Source organism: Chrysochloris asiatica, unplaced genomic scaffold (genome assembly GCF_000296735.1).
Source record: "Chrysochloris asiatica unplaced genomic scaffold, ChrAsi1.0 scaffold00064, whole genome shotgun sequence".
NCBI classification, from domain to species: domain Eukaryota; kingdom Metazoa; phylum Chordata; class Mammalia; order Afrosoricida; family Chrysochloridae; genus Chrysochloris; species Chrysochloris asiatica.
Genome location: NW_006408582.1, coordinates 12,980,935 through 12,991,351, shown reverse-complemented (window position 1 = coordinate 12,991,351; position 10,417 = coordinate 12,980,935). Strand labels below are relative to the sequence as shown.

Below are 10,417 nucleotides of genomic sequence, written 5' to 3'. Positions count from 1 at the left end.
CAACAAGTTACCAGGTATGTCATGTCTGTCACAAATTTTTAGTGGGTAGCAGTGGAAGTCATGTGTGCTTCTGTCCATGGTGCTAAATACTAAAGTTCTGCCCTTGAGAACTTAATTCTCTGGATGTTGGAGGGTGGGTAATGTGTTCCCATTTACCCTCACAAAATGCTTTACTTATGTACCTCCTAAAACATCATCATCATCATCTTCACAACAGATCTCAGTTACTAAGCACTTGCAATATGCCAGACTCTGTTTTATGTGTTATTTCACTTCATCTGCACAACAATATGGGAAGTACTGGTTTGGCATTGATAATGCGCTAGACCACAATGTTGGCTTGAACTGCAAAATTGGTGGCTCAAATTCCCAATCTGTACTTTGGAAAACCTATATAGGTTCACTATGAGTTGGAACCAACTCGACAGCATTTAACAAAAACAATTACACAACAATATGTGTAGTTTTCTGTAGCTTTATAGATGAATAAATGGCAGATTATAGAGAATATCTTGTCCAAGGCTATGCAGCTAATAAGTAATAAAGATGGAATTGAAATTTAGGACTTGGTGACCCCCAAACTGTTAATATACATTGTGTGATATGGATTTCCTGAGCTCCACAACCTTGGCTCTTCTTGTTAATTCTAGCTAATACCAATATCTTCTTATATTCCTGGAATTCTTCAACCTATCTATCAAATGTCATAGTTTATGAACTACTTTCACATACTTGATCTCTCTTAATAAGAATTTTGCAAAATTGGTATGGTTGATGGTCTTGCTCACGTTTTACAGATAAAACCAGAGGTCAGAAGTTAATTGAATTGTCTAAGGTGACACAGCTAGTAATTGACAGATATCTCAGATATCAAAGTTTTTGGACAAATTGTTTTCTTCATTATGTTGTGCTACTTCTCTATGTGCTTAGGACATGTTTACATAGAGTTTCATAGGTAAAATATTATAGTAACAAACATTTAATTTGTAGGCATTGTCCTGTTCATTCTGACAAAACAATAAAACACATTTTTCTTTTACATCCCTTAGTCTCTGTTACTTGTATTTTATGCCACAAAAGCTGGTCCATGTGGGCCAAGTCTCATTTTCTAAACCATTTCCTTCCCACCTACCACTAATGGAATCTCTTCTATGTATAAAGGTGTTGTTGTTGTTAGGTGCCATCGACTATGTACTGACTCCTAGCAACCCTATGTGCAACAGAACTAAACACTGCCTGATCCTGGGCCAATCTCACAATTGTTGCTACACTTGAGCCCATTGATGCTGCCACTTTGCCAATACAACTCACTGGAGGTCTTCCTCTTTTTCTCTGACCCTCCACCTTACCAAGCATGATAACCTTCTCCAGCAACTGGTTCCTCATCACAATATGTCCAAAGTATGAAAGATGAAGTTTGGCCATCCTGGCTTCCAAAGAGCACTCTGACTGTACTTCTTCCAACATAGATCTGTTGGTTCTTATGACAATCCATGGTATTTTCAATATTCTCCTCCAACACCATAATTCAAATGCCTCAATTCTTCTAGGATCTTCCTTATTCACTGTTCAGCTTTCTCATGCATATGAGGTTATTAAAAATACTGTGGCTTGGGTCAGGTGCACCTTAGTCCTCAAGCTGACATCTTTGTTCTTCAACACTTTAAAAGGTCTTGTGCAGCAGATTTGCCTGATGCAGTATGTCGTATGATTTCTTGACTGCTGCTTCCATGAGTGTTGATGTTTGATCCAAGAAGTATGAAACCCTTGACAACTTCAATCTTCTCTCTGTTAATAAGAATGTTGTTTATTGGTCCAGTGGTGAGGATTTTTGTATTCTTTACATTGAGATGCAATCCATACTGAAGTTTGTGGTCTTTGATCTTCATCAGTAAGTATTTTAAGTCCTCCTCACTTTAAGCAAGCAAGGCTGTATTATCTGCATATCACAGGTTGTTAATGAGTCTTCCTTCAATCCTGATGCCACGTTTTTCTTCATATAACCCAGCTTCTCCAATTATTTGCTCAGCATACAGTTTGAATAAATACGATGAAAGAATACATCCTTGTCACACACCTTTCCTATTTTTTTTTTTTTACAGCAGTTACAGACATTTATTTTGTCACAGGAAAAGTACAACCATATTTATTAAACTGGAGGTGAAGTGTGTAGGGAAGAGGGAGGAAAGCACATTTCAGGAGTGAGGTCTCATACTCCAGCTCAGAACTGGTGTCCAAAGGGAACCACACAGTTACCACCCTCCTGAGTGATGTGATGGAGCTTTCCCCTGGCTCCAGGACAAGCCACAGCGCTGCTCCCCAGCACTTCTTTCCAGTCCTGCTTCACTTTGTGTTGACCAGACATCATTCTAGGAGTCAGGAATTAGCACTATCCCCTGCAAGTTATTCAAAGTTGGAAGTGACCAAGGGAAGAAGAGGAATATTAAGAGTAGCTGCTTACATTGTAGGGCAGAGGAAGACAGGATTACAAAAAAATACCACTCCCCCTGGGAAGGAATCCCACTCCCATCCCTAAGTCTTTTCTTCATAAATTAATCATTATTTCTTAACTTAAAAATAAGAGAGAAACTGATGGGAAGCTGTGTCAAACTAACATTTATAAATTGGGTAGGTGGACTGGAGAGTTGTATTTTTTAATCTTTCACTACCCTCTTAACTTCAACCTTTCCCCTTTCAAACTATAGGCAAAAGTTCCACCACCATTAAAAAGGTATTGATTTATCCTGTTAATTTGATTCTTTATTCTTTTGGATTCTAAAATAATCCCGTTCTTTTTTCCCGTCCAACAATTCCTGTGCTTGATACTGAGGATACAGGGTGAGGAGGGGAGAAATCAATCACCCAATGAAAACATAAGCTTGGAATGCAGGCTTGAGCTGACACGGAACATGTTCCTTCCAAGGACAGGTAATAAGGTTATAACATTTCTGGCAGCCATGTGGTTACTATGTCTTTTTTTTGGTGAATCCAGGGAGTTTTGCTTGGATCTTCTCAACAATTGACTTGGTCTGCTCCCGAGCAATAGCCACATAGTGGTCAATCTGGGTTTTGTACTTCTCATAGACAATTGGAACGCTGAAAATGAGCAGTTCAGCAAGAATCAAAAGGGTGATTCCATTGAAAACTGTGCCAACGTAGGCACCCACTTAAATACTGCCAGCTTCAAGGAGTCAGCCAGATCTTCCACCAGATAAAAGAGGAATAATGAGTTTCAGGGCCTTGTTAATGTGCACATAGCAATATTCACATAGTTATGGAAAACTTCTGAGGACAGGGTAATGCCCACATCCGGTAGGCTTTGAATGGGTGGCCTTCTTCTGACTTCTGTACAGCTTGAATGACAGACTTGTAGACCCTGAAGCCAATGGTGACAGACAGAAGGTTCAAAATGAGGTACGGAACCACACCGATGACACTGAAGGCCGCCAGGGAAAGCAGCACAATCAACGTGGTGCTGAAGACAACCCGTGTTCTTCACATCAGATCGTGCACCGCACAGGAGGAGACACAGCTCTTGGCCCCCTAGGACGGGGCAGGCTCCCGGGCTTCCGCGGCTGCAGTGTGCAGAGGGCTCAGCCCCAGAGAACTACAAGGAGATGGACGGAGACTGAGTGGCCGCCGATGACTCCAACATGGCTGCACAAGCAAGGGCTGGAGAGTGGTGAAGAGAGATGTGGGGCAGGAGAGAGGGAGGGAAAAGCAAATAATCCAGCAGCTCAGGCTCCTAAATCACTTCACTCCTGTTCTGAGAGCAGACTCTGACTCACCTTTCCTAATTTTAAACCATTCAGTGTTCCCATGTTCTATTCCAAGAGCTGCCTCTTGGTCTGTATGCCGGTTCCTCTTGAGCACAATTAAGTGTTAACAGAATATTCATACTTTGCAATGTTGTCTATAGTTTGTCATGATCCACACAATTGAATGCCTTTGCGTAGTCAATAAAGCACAAGTAAACATCTTTCTGCTAGTCACTACTTTCAGCCAAGATCCATCATACATCCATCATACAGCAATGATATCCCTCGTTCCTCAGCCTCTTCTGATTCCAGCTTGCACCTCTGAAAGTTCTCTGTCAATATGTTTGCAGTCGCTTCTGTATGACCTTTAGTAAAACTTTACTTGCATGGGATATCAAAGACACTGTCCAATGATTTCCGCATTCGGTTGAGTCCGCATTGCTCTTTGGAATGGACACAAATGTGTACCTTTTCCAATCTGTTGGCCAGATAGCTGTCTTCCAAATTTCTTGGCAGAGATGAGTGAGTTCCTCCAGTGCCATCTCACTTTCTTGAAAGATTTAAAGTTTTATTCGATCAGTTCCTGGTGCCTTGTTCTTTGCCAATTCTTTCAATGTACCTAGGACTTCCTTCTTCAGTATCATTGGCTCTTGATCGTATGCTACCTCTGGAAATGGTTGAACATCTACCATTTCCTTTTAATACAGTGACTCTGTGTATTCTTTCCATCTTCTTTTGATGTTTTCTGCATCATTTAATAATTTGCCCAAAGAATCCTTCAATATCAAAAGTCAAGGTTTGAATTTTTAAAAAATGTTTTATTGTGAATTATGTGATAGTTTACATGGGAGAACATTAGCTTTACATTCATCCTATCATATATCATTTCACTGCGATGGTTACAGTCCCCTCCATGCATCATCAACCAACCAAAGGGTGTACCTTACAAGTCTGCCTTCCAGTTGTCAGCACACTGCCCCTCTCATTCTCTGGGTCTAGAGTCCCCAGATGCTCTGTCTCTCTAAGTCATTGTCTCTGCCTCCATCTCTGGTGTCACTGTTTCTCTAGGTAAGATCTCCTACTCTGCTCTTCTCCCTTGATGGTGCCAGGGACCTCCACTCCTGGACTGCAAAGTCAATCACTCCCCTCCTTTTGCTATAAAACATCTACCTTTACATTTCCAACCTTCACAGTCAGTCCTGATAACAATTATTCACTGTTGTACCACAAGAGACCTATCCCCATCTCCTTTCATTAGCCCCGCCCAGACAGATTAGATACTGCTTAGTGGAGATTTTACCTTCCTCCGTGCCCTCTGGATCTAGGCTCCCTTTTGATAGCTTGTAAACGAGTCACTTATTGCCTTGGTAGCCCCCCATTTTGGGTAGCCAATGTCTAAGTTGCCCATCCCTGTCTACTCTGTGTATGGAAGGGGTGAGAATGATACTCGCTGTAAAGATTTGTTCCCTCTTTTGGGCTACTGCATCTATAGGTGTAGGTCAAGTTCATCAAATTGTATCAGATTACTCTTTTTTTCCTCTCCTTTCTTCTTCTAGTTGAGCTGTGATCATCCAGTCATTGAAGTCAGGTCAAGTGGGTATTGTCTGCAAGTGTGGGTGTTCTTATGTATATGCCCTCTCTTCTTATTGGTTGGATGCTTCACTCTCCACTCTTGTCCTCTGTGGCTATGTCACTGACCCTGGGCCCAAGAGTCCCCAAGTCTTGCCATACTGCTGGCCAACCAGGTCTTCACCCAGGTTCAAAGGAGTATATTGAACTTTGTAGGGCTTAGCTCACAGCTTCATTGCTGTTTTTCCCTCACTTCCCTTTGTCGGTCACCAATCAGAGCACATGTCTGCTTGTGTATTCCCATTGAGTCTTAGTCTTGGAAGGAAGTTTGCCCTGAGGGGACCTGACTATTTGCCTTGATAGCAAGCAACTAGCTTGTTCTTGTAGTATTCAGTCAGACTGCTGTTATTGTTTTGTATTTTTCCTGTTGGTCTTTCTTTCAGCAAGTGTCTTCTGCTCTTTTAGCTGTTCCAGGCTGGCTTGCTTGTCCTTTCAAGTGAAAATTTCCCACCTCAGAAGATTCTGGATGGGCTTCAGGATTCCACCTATGATCTTATGTAATGCACAGTCTCCTCAGGAAGCATCCTTCACTGGGCACGTTGTATCCCCATTTTAGGTATTCCAATCAGTTATAGACAGAAGACGGACTTATAAGCTTTCTGTGGTGATATTTCTGTGTATTCCTTTCTCTCCTCCTCAAGTGTCTATTTAATAATGGTATGCAAAGAAAACCAAGATTCAAAAGACAGCCTAGCATCTTAACACTTTTTCTCCCTTTTTGCCCATTCCAACCATGTCCCAATCCCTGTATCCCAGAGAGGCTTGAATTTTCCTTCAGTTTGATAAATGCTGAACATGTTCTTTCCTTTTGGTTTTCTGACTCCAGATATTTGCTCTATGATTTGGAACTGACTCTATGGCACTTAGTAACAGCAGCAGGAAACAGAGCAGTGATAAAATACAGGGTTGGATCACTTGTTGAGACTCCTGTAGTAGCTGGTTGGTACAAGTAGAATTATTGTACCAATACCAAACTAGTATTGTACCAATAATATTATTGGAGACAATACTAGTTTCCAGGATCACTTCCATGGTACAGAGGGTGACCCCTGGTAATCTGTAATGGGAAGCTTTAACTACTATTTTCTCCTTATTTTCATGGAAGGGAACAAGCTAAGTCTTGATAAGGGTTGCACAAGTGTCACTCATTTTCACTGTCTTCTTCTTCAACCTCTGCATAAAATCTAGAAGGGTGACCCAAATCATTATTTTTTATTATTGTTGTTGTGGTTTTCTGACTCATTTACCCTTGGCAATTTACATAAAGTCTACTTTGCTTGTCTAATTTATAGTATTTTTCTACCCCATCTACTCTTCAACAGATTTGGGTGCCTTTGTTCTCCACCTTAAATCTACCCAGAGGATTAACCTTCTGTCCAGAGAAGAAGTCTCTCATCTGCTGAATTCCCATTCTCATGGACTTCTAGTATATAAAGCCATCTGTTTCCCTTAAATAGCACCCCTGCCCTGCTGATGTTGTTAAGTGCTGTCAGAGTTGGTTTTGGCTCATAGTGACCCCGTATAGGGTTTCTGAGGAGCAGCTGGTGGGTCTGAACTGCTGACTTTGTGGTTCACAGTGCAGTGCTGATCCACAGTGCCACACTACCTAGTCCCAAATCCATGTTTTTCAAGTCATTGGCCTTAGACTTGGGTTATCATAAGTGAACCTCAGTTCAAAGTGACTGAATAAGGGTATTAAGAAAAGTGGTTGTCTTTGGTCTTGAGACTGGGTTAAACATCGTCATTTGTATAAAGATGATTTAAAGTGGGTCAGAGAAGGTATCAGTCCATGGGAATTTGGGTATCAAACACCAGATTGGCATTGAGAGTGAGGGTGAATTTGATTTTCCAGGTAACATGACAGAATCTGACAGTGACAAGAAACAAAACAAAAATACCCGATTCTCAAAAAGGAATTAATTGAACGGAAAGGTGTTGAAATAAAGGCATACAATGGGGCTAAGGTCAAAGTCCTATTAAATGAAGTGGAGTCTGAGGTAATGCTGAATATACCTGGGGTGACTTGGACCTACATAAAAACTGAAACTTACCATGGGGAATCAACAAATAAAGAGTAGTGGGAAGTTGAGTTAACAGCAGAGATGGAAATCAGGGGAAAAAAATACTCTATTATTTGAAATGAGTGGAGTCTTTCTAATTTACAATTTGAAAGGATAGGAGCTAATATTTTTTGTATACTATATGACAAATACAAGGATCACTGGTAGTGCAATGGTTAAAGTATTTAGTTGCTAATCAAGAAGCAATTTGAACCCACTAGCAGCTCTGTGGGCTCTGGAATCCTGGTGTGGCTCTGAAGGATAAGTACCGGATCACAAGGTCTGTTTGAACCAAAAGGTCAATGTTTCAAACTCACCAGTCACTTCTTTGTTGTTGTTGTTGTTATGTGCTGTGGAGTCGATTCTGACTCATAGCGACCCTGTACAGGGTTTCCAAGGCTGTAAATCTTTACGGAAGCAGAAAGCCTCATCTTTCTCCTGCGTAACAGCTGGTAGTTTCAAACTGCTGACCCTGAGGTTTGCAGCCCAATTCATAACCACGTTACCAGAGCTCCTTCTTAGAAACCCTATATTGGATTGCTATGAGTCAGAACCTACTTGACGGCTCTTAGCAACACCGACAACAGCTCTCTAGGAGAAAGATACTTCCATAAAGATTATAGCCTTGAAATCACTATGGGGCAGTTCTTTTCTGTCCTATAGGTTGCTGTGAATCAGAATCAGCTGATAGCAATGGTTGGGATGTGCCAAATTCAGTGCTAGGGGCATTTGTGTATTTTATTTCACTTTATCCTCAGAATAACTATAATTGAAGCTGTTGCTACCTTTTTGTGATGAGAAAAAGCACAATTTGCAGCATGAATTATTTATTTCAACCCACAAGTTAGAGTAATAAAATGTGAAAAGAATGAAGTACAGTTTTCTTTATGCTATGAACATTTTAAGTATGAGCACTTTCACTATCTTTCTGAGATTTCTTATATAGCCAGCATTCTTCAAACCAAAAAAAAAGAAAGAAAGAAAAATTTAGTCCAGTCATTATCTCGTGGTCAATGATGCCTGGAAGTAGTTTTTCCCTTAACATCACGCCAGGGAACATTTTTGCTCTGTGAGCTGTCACTGTGCTAGTCTCAGCCTCAGGATCAAACACTTTACATGTGCTGCCTTGGGAGAGTGCCAGTCTCCTTGTGTTTGAACTCAATGATGGGGTCATCTGATTCATAAGAGTTAAGATTAACATAGATTCAAGATGAGTTCATGAATTCACTATTGTGTCTTCTGTCCTCTGTCCATTCTGAGAATTGAGTATGGAGAGATGAACCTGGTTTTCCTTAGAATAAAACTGTGCAGTGGACGAAGGCATTGGTTAGTCTGTAGCCAGTGTTCATATGAACCGATCTCTCATGGATATTTCAAAACTTGCATAGCAGAATTCTCAAGTTTGGAAGTTAAAGAGATTACAGTAATCTTGAGATTTTCCCATCCATTTGCCTACTTCTTCATTTTTACATCACACTACCAGGGAACTAAGGGGCTCTGGTAGTGTAGTTATGAGTTGGGTTCCTAGCCTCAAGGTTAGCAGTTTGAAACTACCAGCCTTTCTGTAGGAGGAAGATGAGACTTTCTGCTCTCATAAAGATTTACAATCTTGGAAACCCTATGCAGGGGCACTATGATTCAGAACCAACTCCACGGCACACCACCACTAACAACAACAGGGGATTGACTGTCATAGCTGTTAAAATATTTGTTTTTCTAGGTAAATTACGTCTCCCTCTTGGTGATATATCAGACAGTATTTCTTTAAGCAGATGATTTTTGGCAGAATGCTTAGCATTGTATTGATGGGATAAAAATCCCTAGATTACAATATGCATCCCTGTGTTTTTTCACTGGAAAAAGCAACAAGCCATAATGCACTGGGGATGTTCTTTATCTAAAGAGGGATGACGTTATGAGAAAATTAGAAGCCCTGGTAGTTCTGATCTCAAGATCTGTCTGTGGTATAAAACTTCACACTTGAAGTTTCATAGTGAGCCGCAAGGAACTCCATCTGTACACTAGCATATCTACACTCGTTGACTGTATTTTTACCCCTGTTTAGGTAATTTGTAATCTCAAGAGTCAAATAATGAGCTACACCGATGTGGTAATCTTAAGGGGCCATAGCATGGAGTCCTAATGTGGTACTGTGGGTTAATGTGCTGGACTGCAAATTTGGTTTGAACCACATGGTCAGTGACTCAAGCTCACCTGTTGCTCCTCAGAAACCCTATGCAGGCTCATTATGAGTCAGAACTGACTTGACAGTGCTAAACAACAAGACCTATGGGCTAGATTTTTAAAAAGGATTCCTGAATTGTAAGACTTGGTTATACAGTCCTAAACTCTGAAATATCTATGTTTAATCTATTGTTATCTAAACCTCTCAACATGGATTTTTAAAAGGAAGCCAAATGACCACTTTATAGTCAGGAAATATTTTCTCCACCAAAATGATACTTTTAAAAAATATAATCAGGTCAGAAGGCAGTTGGTTAATATCTAGTAAAGGTAATAGAACTTTCCATATCTAGAAAGGTTCAACTTCAAGCCATGTTAAAACCAGTGGAAATGAAAAAAAAAAAGGTAAAAAAGGGGTAGAGAAATTTACAAAGTTTTAAGATTTGTCCCCAAAGATTATTGGCCATTGTCCAATATAGCATCTCCAAACAATCATGACAAATATGTGCTTTTATTTGGTTTGGGAAGATATATTGTTGTTGTTATGTGCCGTGGAGTCGGTTCTGACTCATAGCGACCCTGTACAGGGTTTCCAAGTCTTTAAATTTTTATGGAAGCAGAAAGCCTCATCTTTCTCCTGCGGAGCAGCTGGTAGTTTCGAACTGCTGACCTTGTGGTTCATAGCCTGATTTGCAACCACTACTCTATCAGAGCTGCTTTGGAAGAGATATAGGAAGGTATAATCTGACATGAAAGATATAAAAAGAAATTTCAGCTACTAACAAT

The 10,417-nt window shown here is 40.5% G+C and overlaps 1 pseudogene; it reads right to left on the bottom strand.

Moving 5' to 3' along the window:
* Positions 1–2,966: 2,966 nt before the first annotated feature.
* Positions 2,967–3,733, bottom strand: LOC102820270 (annotated as a pseudogene).
* Positions 3,734–10,417: the final 6,684 nt, after the last annotated feature.